Source organism: Rhyacophila brunnea, unplaced genomic scaffold (assembly GCF_057557595.1).
Source record: "Rhyacophila brunnea isolate RB1 unplaced genomic scaffold, BYU_Rbru_1.0 scaffold_6, whole genome shotgun sequence".
Taxonomy (NCBI): domain Eukaryota; kingdom Metazoa; phylum Arthropoda; class Insecta; order Trichoptera; family Rhyacophilidae; genus Rhyacophila; species Rhyacophila brunnea.
Genome location: NW_028233276.1, coordinates 6,080,247 through 6,093,518, shown reverse-complemented (window position 1 = coordinate 6,093,518; position 13,272 = coordinate 6,080,247). Strand labels below are relative to the sequence as shown.

The following is a 13,272-nucleotide window of genomic DNA, read 5'->3' as shown; positions in this document are numbered from 1 at the left end:
ACTGAAAATGAATTCAATTCTAGTTAAATATGGCTAAAAGTATTAAAAGAATGCATTGGCATCGTGTTCCGATATATTCTAAAAGTTTCAAATAATGTCTAGCTAGTCGGAAAATTAGTTAAAAATCGATTGCAAGATTTGTACTGGATAAACAACCACCGGACAAACAAGAATACGAGCTAAGAAAAACGTGGTAAAATATTCGTTTATCTATAAAATATCTAAAAATTATGCCATTAAACCATACATAATTTCAGATATTTTATAGATAGAAGGATATTTTTTATCGATTATGGCTTGGTTAGGCAGGGTTTCATGAATTTAAAAAAAACTAACCAACACCATATGTAATAATATGTATTCTTAATTCAATAAAAACAAATAAGTACGACTGAAAAAGTGTGCACTATTTTGGTCGGATCACCCATAGCATACCTAAATTTTTATGTTTTGGTTTATGCAGAGTTTAAAATTATCCTCCTGTAAAATTATATTTGTGTGCATTACGTACTTTTTTATTTTCACATGTAGGAATGAGGAATAACTGAGAACGACACGTTTCTAATAATATATTCTGGACCATTTTTACAAATATATTGAAAAGACATTCAAAATTAGCTTATTGACTTGGAGATGCAGTACAAATTAATATTTTTAGAATAATAAAAGCAGTTAGCACCTATTTTAGGTTATTGCAATGTTAGCTATTATTTGATTGTTACTGATGAATCTATGAGCTTTTTTGAAAAAGTAACTGGTAAAAGGGCAGGAAAATCATGTTACTTAGGTATGTAGGTATACTACCCTCCACGTAACCTTGCAATTTGGAATAGATTTTTTTTAAATTATTTTGAATTATTTTATGAAATCAGCCAATCAGGCGCCTTTTACTAATACTCTAATACGCAGTGCGTATTACACACAAATCTTGTCACTGTGTACAATTGCAAAGTTACGTGGAGGATACTCTACTTATGAAGTTTTGTTATAATATCGGTATATATAATGAAGAATTTTAGTTTACTCTGTCAAACTTTTTTGGAGGGAAAAATAATGTTATGCCTATGGGCTTCCTACACATATATAAAACGCCTATTTTCAAATCCCCCTAAAACGGTTTTATTAATATGAGTTAGATATGTATTTAGGCCAAAAACCGTCAATACGGATGATCAAAAATTAGGGTAAATTTCATAACCCGCTAAAATGGATGGGTGTGCTTTTCAAATACCTCTAAAAGCCAATCGATCTGGCGCGAATTATGTGGTTACAGGTTCGAGTCCCGTTGGAAGTATTTTTTTTTCCAAAAAATCTGTTTTCTGGTTGGTATATATCCGTGGTGTTTTTAAAATAAAGTATATTTAATAAATTTTATGTTGTAAACATAATTTTATTTTAATAATTTTAGTTACGACTATTTTTTGAATTAATATATTTTTAACTTGTACCAACCACATTTATTTTTCTCCAATAAAAATAACCACAAGATGCCTTTGGTGACCCCCTAAAATCATACGTGTTAACTTCAAAAGCCCTAAAATGATAGGTAAGTTTCAAAGTTCCCTAAAATGAAAATCATTTGATTTTTAATTTATTCTCTTAGCGAAATATGCTAAAAGTCAGTAAAAGATATTAAATAAAATACTCTTTAGAATGTACGAATTAAATAATAAATACATAAAGTAAATACATATTTAATAGATATGCGTTTTTCTCACTTTTCTCAAAACTCGTACTACCTAAAATTGTTTAACTAGGCGCTTCATATCATATTTAGTTTATTAAGTTTTTTCCAATGCAGTGAAAATATTTTTGAATGATTCACAGTTTTTGTATAATTATTTATATTTATTTAAAAAAAAAACATCGATTTTTTGAAAGAAATTAAAATGTGTTTGTAAGATACATTTGAAGTGTATAGTAGTCTCGCATATATTATACACTTGAACTCGAAATTAAATGATGGATATCCTTGGCTTGATCTCCGAATACGTCAGCAATATTAAACAAGTTAATGGATTTGGACTGATCGTAATCTAAAATCTATTCCCATAATTGGTGGTTTTCCCCGTTCGCGATGCTATAATATACAAGTTCAGTACCTATTATAATATTATATAGAACTTTGACGTAGGTTTAGAATTTTTCGAACGTTTCAAATATTGGCCTTGACCGAAATCAAGGCGTAACCATAGTATTTCAAAGTATTGTCAAGTTAAATTAATTTATTTTAATATATAATTTGAGATATTCTATACACGAGGAAAGAACAAATTAATTATAATGCATTATGTAAATAATAAATAAGATAATATTATTTAATAACACTAATAAATTAGGAAATAACGTCCACCTAGATTCACTCACACGTAAGTGGAATATATCGTTGTTCTAAACAATTTCGTTGAACACAGTTCTTGGTAGAATAACCAACGGATGATCCCACTTTATTAGGCTTTATCAAGACTATGATACGTCCGCCCTTAAACAAACTATACAATCATTAGTAAAATTGTGTTGCCACATAAATGCATGTGCACAATCATTTGTTTTAAACTCAACGCACCTCGAAATATATATATAAAATTAAATGTAGTTTGGACAGACCACACCATGAAAGTAGGCGCGCATTAATCAAAACGATATTCCACAATACCACACGTCGCTATTTCCGATGAAACAGTGCCGCCAAATGTAGTCAAACTTGCTTATTATTTGTCTCTACATTTTATGTTTTATATTCGTTATCGAATACAAAAAAAGCTTGTCATTTTAATAAAAAAACTTTGTAAACCACTTTTAAATATTTAAATATTGTTTATATAATATTAATTATTTGACTACCGAGATCGTATAATATGTTGGTCTAAACTAGGCATTAGATAGGTACTTATCAGGGATACGATCAACACGGTCAAGAAGTTATAGAACCAGCTAAAGACGTTTGTTTACAACTTGTAACCGTGTAAGTCCAATATTTGAATAAATACAACGCACATTGTGTGATAAATTATTCTATAGTCTGTTTTTATACTTTGTAAATAAATAACAAAGAACAGTGATAAAAAGATACATTTTATACAAACGACAACGAACAAAATAACACTAAATGAAAATGGTGATTTTATTAATTGAAATAGCATTTTCTTGGTGAAAACTGTTTTTTTAACAATATAATATTATTTATGGTAATTTCCGTAAAATAAGCTGTTGACGATAGATTGTTATAAATTTTTAATTGTCCCTTGAGACAGGGCTCAAAATGGAAAATTTTACGAACCGGAGCGTTCGATAATTTTAAGAAAATATTAACATAGTTATCTAATTTTATGTGTATTTTCCAAAAATAGTGTGTTTGATTTTTTGTTATACGGCCTATCTCGCTCAAACGGTCAAATTATTTTTTCCACGAGACGGAGCGACAATTTTGAAGATTTTGTGAACCGAAACGGCGCTCCGTGTGCTCCGGTCCATTTCGAGCCCTGCCTTGACAATGCTGTTACAAACAACCTATATTCTAGGCACCCTTATTTTTAAACATCAATAATAAAATCAAAATACATCAACTAAACTATTATAAGCGTTTTGACATAAAATATGACGTAATAATTAGAGCGACAGAAAGCAGAGCACAGTCGGAAATAATAATGGTAAGAATAAATTAATTTACCATATGTAATTCGTGCGCGTAAAAGAAATTGCAATCTGCGCAATTTCAATGTTAAGTAGTTCCACTATCATAGGTCATCGCATAAATAAATAATGCAGTTTTTTGAGCTTAAGAATAAATTAAGCTTCCTTTACTAACCCTTTTCACATTAATATAGTTTTGTAGACTGCGGAAAAGACGGTAATCTGATGATCAATATGGATATTATAACACCGTGGATCGGCTAAAACAATCGATTTAAAAAAAAGTCGGTTCTGGTCAAAGTTGTGTTATTTTCCCTACGGTACAAAATGCCATCCATAAAGGTCAAATTAAATGGGAAATCATCTGTTCAAAACAGAGATAATTCTATAGCAAAAGTTTTTAAGGGCATTTTAAGGGCAAGGTGGGAAGAAATCTTAAATACTTAAATCTTAAACTTATATATATATGTAATATAAATTCTGATATTCATATTTATTTACTTTCGTCACCAGAGTCTGAAATTTCTTCAGATTCTGTTCCCGATTTTTCTGAATCACATTTCGACTCAGGGTGTTGATTGATACGTTTTCCCATGAAATACCGTTTTAAGACGTGATCAATTATTAAATCCAACTTAAATTCAGATGTAGCACAATAGGGCATAAAAACATGCAACTTATAATCGTAGCAATACGGAAGCTATCAATCTTTGTAGTGGAATTTAATATAACATTACAAATGCTAACCATTGCAATATGGTGATGTGACTGATGTCACATGGTTGACAGGTGTTCATTGTAGGTTTGTCATTTCAATAAGTAGTATCAATAAATCTTTAACAAATGATAATTTACCCTGTTCTCTCTTAATCAGAGAATAACAGCATTCCTACATACATCTGCATAGGCATAGACTAATAGAGTTTTATTAATTAAAATAAAATACAGTGTAGAGTATTAAAATAAAATGCAGTGTACATAGTAGCTTAATACTCACAAGGACTGGTTTCATCCGCTTTAATGATACGATATTCTTATTGATAAAATTATTTATTATCCATACTATGAGATGTGGAATAAGTACCTATTACATATTGTCTTTTTTTTATTGATATAACGTATTTCCACTAAGAATTGACAGTTAACACATTCAACAAATTGTCGGACTTGAAATGAGTTTTCAATCATACCGAATTTCATTATTTTAAACACAACAAACGTTTAAATACTATAAAATTATTGGATCTGTTATCTGTAATATGTATATAAACATTGGTGATTAGCACTATATTCTGGAGATATAATAAAGAGAAACACTATAGTAATAATATAAATAACAAACACTTCAATTAAATTTAATAAAAGTAAAATATTAATTACATTTTTATTCTCCATCCTTATTTCCACAATTATTTGTTTATTCAACTAATCATAAACAAGATTCGAGAATGTAACATTCTTTATTGAACGTACATAATTTGAAAATACCACACACTATATGACTACCTAAAGACCCGGGTTTCGACTTTCGACATTTTCAGACACACAGCAATTTTTCAAAATTTGTTTTTATACTTGATCCTTATTAATAGGGAATAAAGCTTTGATCTTCTTTAATTGAATAAATTTATTATAACTAACGTAACAACGAAAATTAAGTGTATTCGTTGTCAGTGTGCATAGTGCCTGAAGATGCTCAAATGGAATAGTACAAAACTTAAATCAATTATAAACAATATGACCGGCTTCCTCCTTAGGTTATTCTCAATTGAAGCCAATAATGTTGTAAAAATAATTGTGTAAATAATAATTACAAGATAAACTTGTACTTGATATGAAGTAAATAAAAAACAAACACATATATAATACTGAAATGTCATTTTGATTTCCATAGTAACGCACGTATATATTAATAATTTAGTTGCTAGGACCCCAGACTAGGGGTCACTATCACCAATAATAGTGGATTGGATTACGGATTTCTTCCGAAATAACTTTTCATACAAAACAGAATTAACTGAAAATGAATTCAATTATACTTAAAGATGGCTAAAAGTATTAAAAGAATGCATTGGCATCGTGTTCTGATATATTCTAAAAGTTTCAAATGTCTAGCTAGTCGGGAAGTTAGTTAAAAAATCTTCAATCGTCCAATACAAGTCTTGGACTAACAAGAAAAAAATTGTACTGGACACACAAGAAAAAATCGGTACCGGACAAACAAGAATAAGAGCTAATAAAAACGTGGTAAAATACACTTACCTATTGTATTATAATGAAACTGAAGAACTTTTATGGAGGAAAAACACTAAGTAATGACACCACTTAAATCCTTGTAGTAAACTTGTGTGATAATAAAAAAAATATTTGAAAATCGAACAAAAATGGAACGTAATTTAACTTTTTTAGCGTAGGTTTAAAATTATGTTTGTTTTTTTTTATATCGGTAATATTTTCACTTTCCGTCGTATTATTGAAAACTGTTGCATGTAGTTTATTTACAATGCGATTAAATTAACAATGCGTATTTTTTGCGAGTTGTGATTTTATCGAACGTCGAGGTGATACTGAGTTAGTGAGTTCCTTGTATTAAAAGTAGACTCGAAACGCCATGGAAAAATCGTAATATAATCACGCCCCGTGAGTCAGAGGTGGGTAACCATTTTATAGCGAATTAAGTGTAATTATTAAATTTGAAATCAACTCGATGCGAAATAATTGTACTCCCGGCCAAAACCAAATGCCGCTTGACCAAGGCATGCATTGTGGTGGAGTCTTGTTATCGACGCAATTCAAGAACTGAAGATCGCAACGTATTTTCTGGAGATAGTAGTTGACGATTTTGAATATCTTAGCACTTGAATAACAGACTACGAAGGTTGCAAAATAGGTATCGCAAAGGGAACAATGACAGGCTTGAACAAAATATGGAAAAGCGTCAAAACTTGAACAGGAAAAAAGAAAGACGTAAGACTAGTGACTTAGAACGCGATGCAGAACCATGTTGGTTAACTAAGTCGCACTTAGCAATAAACACCATCCAAAGTTGCTAATTTAGCTCGACTTAGCCGGCTCTCACATCTAACCTCGTCTCGTCTGTTACGTGTCAAATACGTCGATGTGACGTCATAGTTATTCACAATACACACATTATCTTATGGATCCTCGCATACTGCTGGAATAAAACATTTTAGTTTGAAAAAAACATCTGGAGGTACATGCAACTCTTTTCACCCGACATGCAGCGTAGGTATAATCCCGAAAGTCGCACTTCGTCATTCATTTTGGCTTGACAATTGACGTCACTGTCCTCATACGGCCTTGCTATACGCACATAAGAAACTTGCATGTTGCGCTCGGTTTTGATTTATGACTATTATCCCAGTCGAGACGATTTTCAATGTGCGACTGGGCTTAGACGCGTCTTGATAGTAAGTACCTATTTTAAATGGTTTCGTTCTAGGTCACTGCCTTTTTTCGACTTTAGATTATTTACTACCCGCTATATGAGGCGTCTAATTAGAAAAAGCGACAAGTCCACAATTCGATATTTGCGGGAAACAACGTTTTTATGTTTCAAGCTTCAAATATTTGTTTTAACATGAGATAATTTTTTCCGTTGTATTCTATGTCGAAATTAGAACCAAACGGCAATTTGTTTCAGCCAATTAACTCTTGAATATAATAAATATAGGTAAAATAAAATTGGACGTAGCGCTACTTGTACCTCACTTTTTAATTTCCATGGCACTGTCTTGAGTTTACCGGATGCTACAGCATGGGAGACGCCATTTCCAATATTGAAAGTTCCCTTATTGGCTGACTTAAACACGCGCGAAATCAACCAAGCTTTAAATAATATGAAACACGGACTTAGCGCTTTTTGTAATAAATCGAGACTTAAAATATTTTTTTTCGTAGGGTTTTGTCGCGTTTTGGAATTTATAGATCAATACATATTGTATAAAATTATACAAAGAATACATGCGTGCTTTTTTTCACGATTTTGACCTAATGTGGACTTATCGCTTTTTGGAATTAGACGCCTCATATGATGTAGGTACATTATGTAGGTGTGGAAATTAGGCGACTCAATCTCAGATATCGTTAATGTGGATTAGGAGCGCGATGCAGAACCATCTAGATTATCTTGGCCATAAACACTATCCAGAGTTGCTAATTTAGCTCGACTTAGTTTGGCGTGCGTTGGCCGTATTGTAAATGGTTTTGTTCTGAACCACTGCCTTTTTCCGTAGATTTACTACCTGCGTTATGACGTAGTATTGTGTATGGATAGGTACTGTAGGGCGTAGGCAATGGAATCTAAGTTGCTGATATTGATCTCTCAGGGACGTATACATACACTCCCGAGTGAGGTTTGCATTACGCTCTAGGAGGCGCATGATAAGGATTCCATGTTCGATAAAAAGGATGTATATTTCTGTTCTGAAAAAAAGAAACGTAGCCCCTAGGCCAGGATGTTTGGCAGACCCCCCTACCCATCACTAAGGTTAAGGACAGTGTGATGTTCTACAGTAGTGTTCCCTAAATTCAGTGGTATTCCGTGTATTTTAGCGATTTTCTAACTTTTTAATTAAATCTCCTTGAATTATTGAGTTGTCAGCACTCGGCATCATAATTATTATTATGAACCAATGGTTGCGATCTCCTCTTGTGGTAGCCAATTAACATACGTCGATATTGGAGAGATATCCATTTTTATTATTCAGGAAATAATTATAATATAAAATTATACACGTGAATTATCATTAAAGCCTCAATTACATTGAGCTTCTTTACGAGCTGTGTGTTGGCGAATTTATAATCTGCCTGTAAAGTCGCCCAGTGTAATCATCGAACAAGCTTACATGTTCGATGATTTCAATGGGCGACTTTACAGGCAGATTATAAATTCGCCAACAAACAGCTCGTAAAGAAGCTCAATGTAATTGAGGCTTTAGTTATATCAGTCATAGCAAGTAAAAGTATTCTATAACTAAAATTCTAAAATTTTGAGTGATCCAGTTAATAATATTAATGTAATAGATACAGTGATTTTAGTCAACAAATTAACACAATTTATTGAGCGCTTTCAATATGTAAATAAAGCTAGTTATTTTCGTCGTAATTATAAATATGACACACGTGACTCAAATGGTGTTTTGGGTTAGTTTTTTCAAAAATTATGCATGTAAGTAATATGAATAACAATACCGGGATCCCGTTCGGTATGTATATTAATCCCGAAAACACTGTGAGTGTCTTTGTCAACTAAAGACTTACTTTATTTATAAATGAAAATATTAAAATATGAAAATGTCAAGTATTCATTTCACTTGATTACGAAAATGGAAAAAATTCTATAATTAAATTATAACACATTTCTGATTAATAAAGTGTTACTATCTTTTTTATCCGTTTATATTCAAATTATGTATCCACCTATCAGAGTTTTGTTGGACTAAATTTCACTCATTTAATTTTTAAAGATTTCTGCAAACCTTGTAGTGAAATTTAGTTTGTTTTACTGCTATTAAACACTACTGTCTCTGATCCCTATACCATGTTGACTGTTGTGGTCAGATTATAGTCTACGCCAATTTTTCGAACTTCGTATTTTTACATCAATCGATTCTCTGTGAAATTTCCAACATTTATGTAGGTATAAACCTTAGGATTATATTGAATTTAAGAAACAATTATTTTCATGCCACTTCTTAAGTATCCTAAGTGACATTATTTGCCAATGTATTGATTTTTTTTTAATTTGAAATTGGAAAAAATACCTCAAAATTAATTGTAATTTGAAACACGAAAAATGTTTTTCTAATATTTTGATATTACAGAACTAAAGTCGAATTAAGTATAGGTTCGTAATTTCCAAATTTTGCTTTAGTGCACACTTTATGGTTTGGCGTTTAGCATAGTTTAGAATTTAATAAATTAAAAGATGATCAGTGGCGAAGACTCCATACTTTGAAGCCTACCTTCTTATGAAAAATATTTTTTAATTGAATTATTTATATAATCACTTGATTATATATTCTATATCCAACTATTGCCAACTATCTATTGCCAACGAGAGATACCGTATGTGTAGGAATGTATTACACAGATAATTACAAAACAATCTGCAAAAGTTTTAAAAAATATACCCCACCGCGCCATCTGTCTTGACGTAAATAAAGGTCAGATTATGTTTCAAATAATTCTCAATTTTTTTAATATGGACTTTACGTCACGTCTATCACGCCCAGTCTATGGAATTGTATGAACTAAGGTAAGCTCCGATCGTAGAGTCTAAAACTAAATAACTGATAATAAGATAATTTAAAAAATATATTTCTATGGTGCTTAATCGAAGATTAATAAATATAGACTGTTTTTAAAAATAAAATAAAACTTTTATCTAATGATTTTTGATGTGTATAAATGTTTTGAAAAAATACGTACTTAATTTAAACTGATCGCTTAAATTTATGTCGTCAGTGAGTTTTTGAAGTTTCATTAAATTAGTGTGTCCTTCTCAGTAGTGTGTACCTATTCATTAGTAGTAATATCGTATTATCTTTTTATTTCTCGTAAGTATACCTGACAAGTGTGTTCTTTTTATGAGATCTCCACAGCCTACCTCTTTCCAAAAGTCACCCATCACCACTGTAGATGATAATATATACCGCTATCCCGGAATTGTAATTTCTAATAAGTATAATATTATGACAGTAATGAGACAATGAGTATTTCTTTATAATGGTGAAAAACAAGTGTTGTTTTAATTAATAAGTACCTAAGTGTTATCGGCCAAATTATTATACGTCTGTTCAAGTTAAAGAATGAAATTGTAATAGTGTGGTGAATCACTTCCAGTTTTGATAATGGATAGTAGATCACACCCTACTTGCAGTTGGACACGCCTGACATATCCTATCGTAACTAAATCATCGCATAAACGAGGGCTGATTTTTTTCATATCACATCAGCGTCGATCAATTTATGTGAGACGTGTATGACAGCTGTTTTATGCAATCCTGCTCATCTATTCTATACAAAAGACTGCTTTCGGCCTTTACGGCACCTAACTAGGATAGGAAAGTATCGAAATATTAACACTTATTGTAATAATTACAATAAGTTAGCCGTCTGAACTGTCAAAACTGTATATCTCACTCTAAAATTTATCACAGCCAAGAGAGGTGCTGTTAAAACATAGCACTTATTGTAACAATTACAACTAACTTATTGTAATTGTTAAAATAATTATTAATACTTGGATACTTTCCTACCCTAGATAGCGGCTGAAAGCAGTTTTGTGTATAGAATAGATGCGCTGAATCATTTATTATTTTTAAATAAAATGTATATAAGTATAATTATTACGTATCCAAAATAATGTTGGTCATTTGCTGTAGGATATATCCATTGCAAAGAAAACATTTTGCACTTCGGTGAAATATTAACTAGGTACAATAAAGGTGCTATTTTCAGGGCCGTCGTGAGCGATCTGGGGCCCTATTTATTTATTTATTTATTTATTTATTTATAACTTGCGAGTGCAAGCTTCCCGGTCGACATGACGTCATATGACATCATTGTGACGTACTACCGGAGTGATAATAGCACTCGAGAAAATCACGCTACTCAGACAGCGGCGCTATTCATTGTCACCATACACATATAGGTGTTTCATCGTAATAATTATCTACGGTGAGCACTGCGCGCGGGCGGCATGTATTGCCTGATGTCACAATTACGTCATGTCGTCTGGTGCCACACGAGACGATAGTTAGGAAATCGGGCCCCTGTGTGACTGCTCGGAGCGGCGAGGTTTATAATTATAATATTAAAGGAATATATTCCAGGGGACCTAATCAGAATATTGTTTTGCTATAGATTATGTCAAAAGACTAGGTGCGCACACAGAAAAAAATATAACAAATTGTTCAAGTTCAGAGTTTGATAGTTACTGTTTCGATTGATTGGTTTTTACGATGGCAATGATCTGATATAATAAATAATTATTTAAATATGAAAAAAAAATATATAAATTTTTATAATTCCAAAATTTAATATTTATGTTTTCTTTTACACTTATAAACTTCACAGTAGACAAATTTTGATATCAAAATAATATGTACCTATTTGTAATAATAATAATAAATTCAATGCATCATCAGAATGACACTCATAAGTAATCACTATTTAAATATCTTAACATACAAATGGAAAACCTCAAACGTGAGATTGTACTCGATACATGTTTCCAGATGTTCCCTGCAGACTTCAGTTGAACCAAATAAGGTAGGTCAACATACTAAGGGTAAGCCAGTTCTTGGCTGGCCATGCTAAGTAAGTTCGCAGCTCAGTTACATGGTTTTCGTTTGACAGAACATGGACCAGAATGCATATACGAGCACGACCATCAAGACGTTGAAAACGTCCTCTGGAACTGCCCGCTGATGGGATCCGACCGAGTGGAGCTGTTTGCCAGGGTCTGAAAAGACACGGGCCCAATTTACCACGCTGACTTGATATCAACCAAGGCCAACTTTGAGGCATTTTAAAAGTTTGTTGTGTCATATGGAGGACGGAGTAATTCCGATCCTTACTTAGATTCATCATTTTTAACTCCTAGATCCTTTATTTCAACAGAGTTCCGGTACACGGGTACAGAGGACACTTCTTGTCAATAAAGATAATATCCTTTTGTTTATATTCTAAATTCTTTCTTTAAGCAATAAGGTGATTGGTGAATGGTTGCTACATCAGTTCCGTACAGCTTCATTTCGGTATTATAACGAAATAGAAGGCGGCCGGCCGTACACAAATTGCAGTTGCATATAAATAAGTTTAGTAGCCAACGGATGGAGATGGGTAACTCAAAACGGTGTTGTGTGATGCTAAGGCTTTGTTCTCCATGCCTAGTATTTATAGATCGATATATTATACCTTCCATCAAATACTATACGATTGTCTGTACATTCTACATAAATGCACAAGCACAATCATTTGTTTGAAATTTAATGTCGCCTGCATTTATGAATACATCCACAAACATTGATATCAAATTAAAATAATTTCGTTTGATCAGTTTACATTAGATGTACCATACTATAATAATTATGAATGCTGAGCACTCAGCAAACAGGATGAGAGAAGTATGGATATCTTTGAAAGGAGAGTTTTGAGAAGAATTTTTGGGGCTGTTCAAGAAGGTGGCATTTGGAGGTCAATGTATAATGAGGGCTCTTTATGGCCACTTTATGGGGGCGAAAAGATCACGTGGCATATGAAAATGCAGAGACTACGCTGGATCGGCAACCGGAGGATACACCGGCTAAGCGAGCTGCAACCCCTGATGGCAGGAGAAGACCTGAATGGCCGAAACTGAGATGGATGGACTGTACCACGGGAGATTTAAAAATGCTCGGTCAAGCAATTGCAGAGTTTCCAGGATGGAGGAAGTTTTTGAAGGAGGCCAAGACCCATCAAGGGTTGTAGTGCCATAAATGATAATGATAATAATTATGGTAAAAAAGTTGATGATTTTATAGCAAATATGTGAAATAATATTGAGACTGCGCGCCGTTATAGTGTAAAAAAAACCCGATAAACATGGCCACACTTGTTCGCTAGTGTATT

General features: G+C 32.3%; 1 protein-coding gene across 1 annotated transcript in view; it reads right to left on the bottom strand.

Moving 5' to 3' along the window:
• The window catches only part of LOC147065154 (fatty acyl-CoA reductase wat-like), an 85,015-nt gene extending 78,813 nt beyond the window's left edge, over positions 1-6,202 (bottom strand). Inside the window, exon 1 of the mRNA XM_085956832.1 lies at positions 5,896-6,202. The gene's annotated coding sequence lies outside the window, so the exon portion shown is untranslated. The remainder of the gene's footprint in view (positions 1-5,895) is intronic.
• Positions 6,203-13,272: the final 7,070 nt, after the last annotated feature.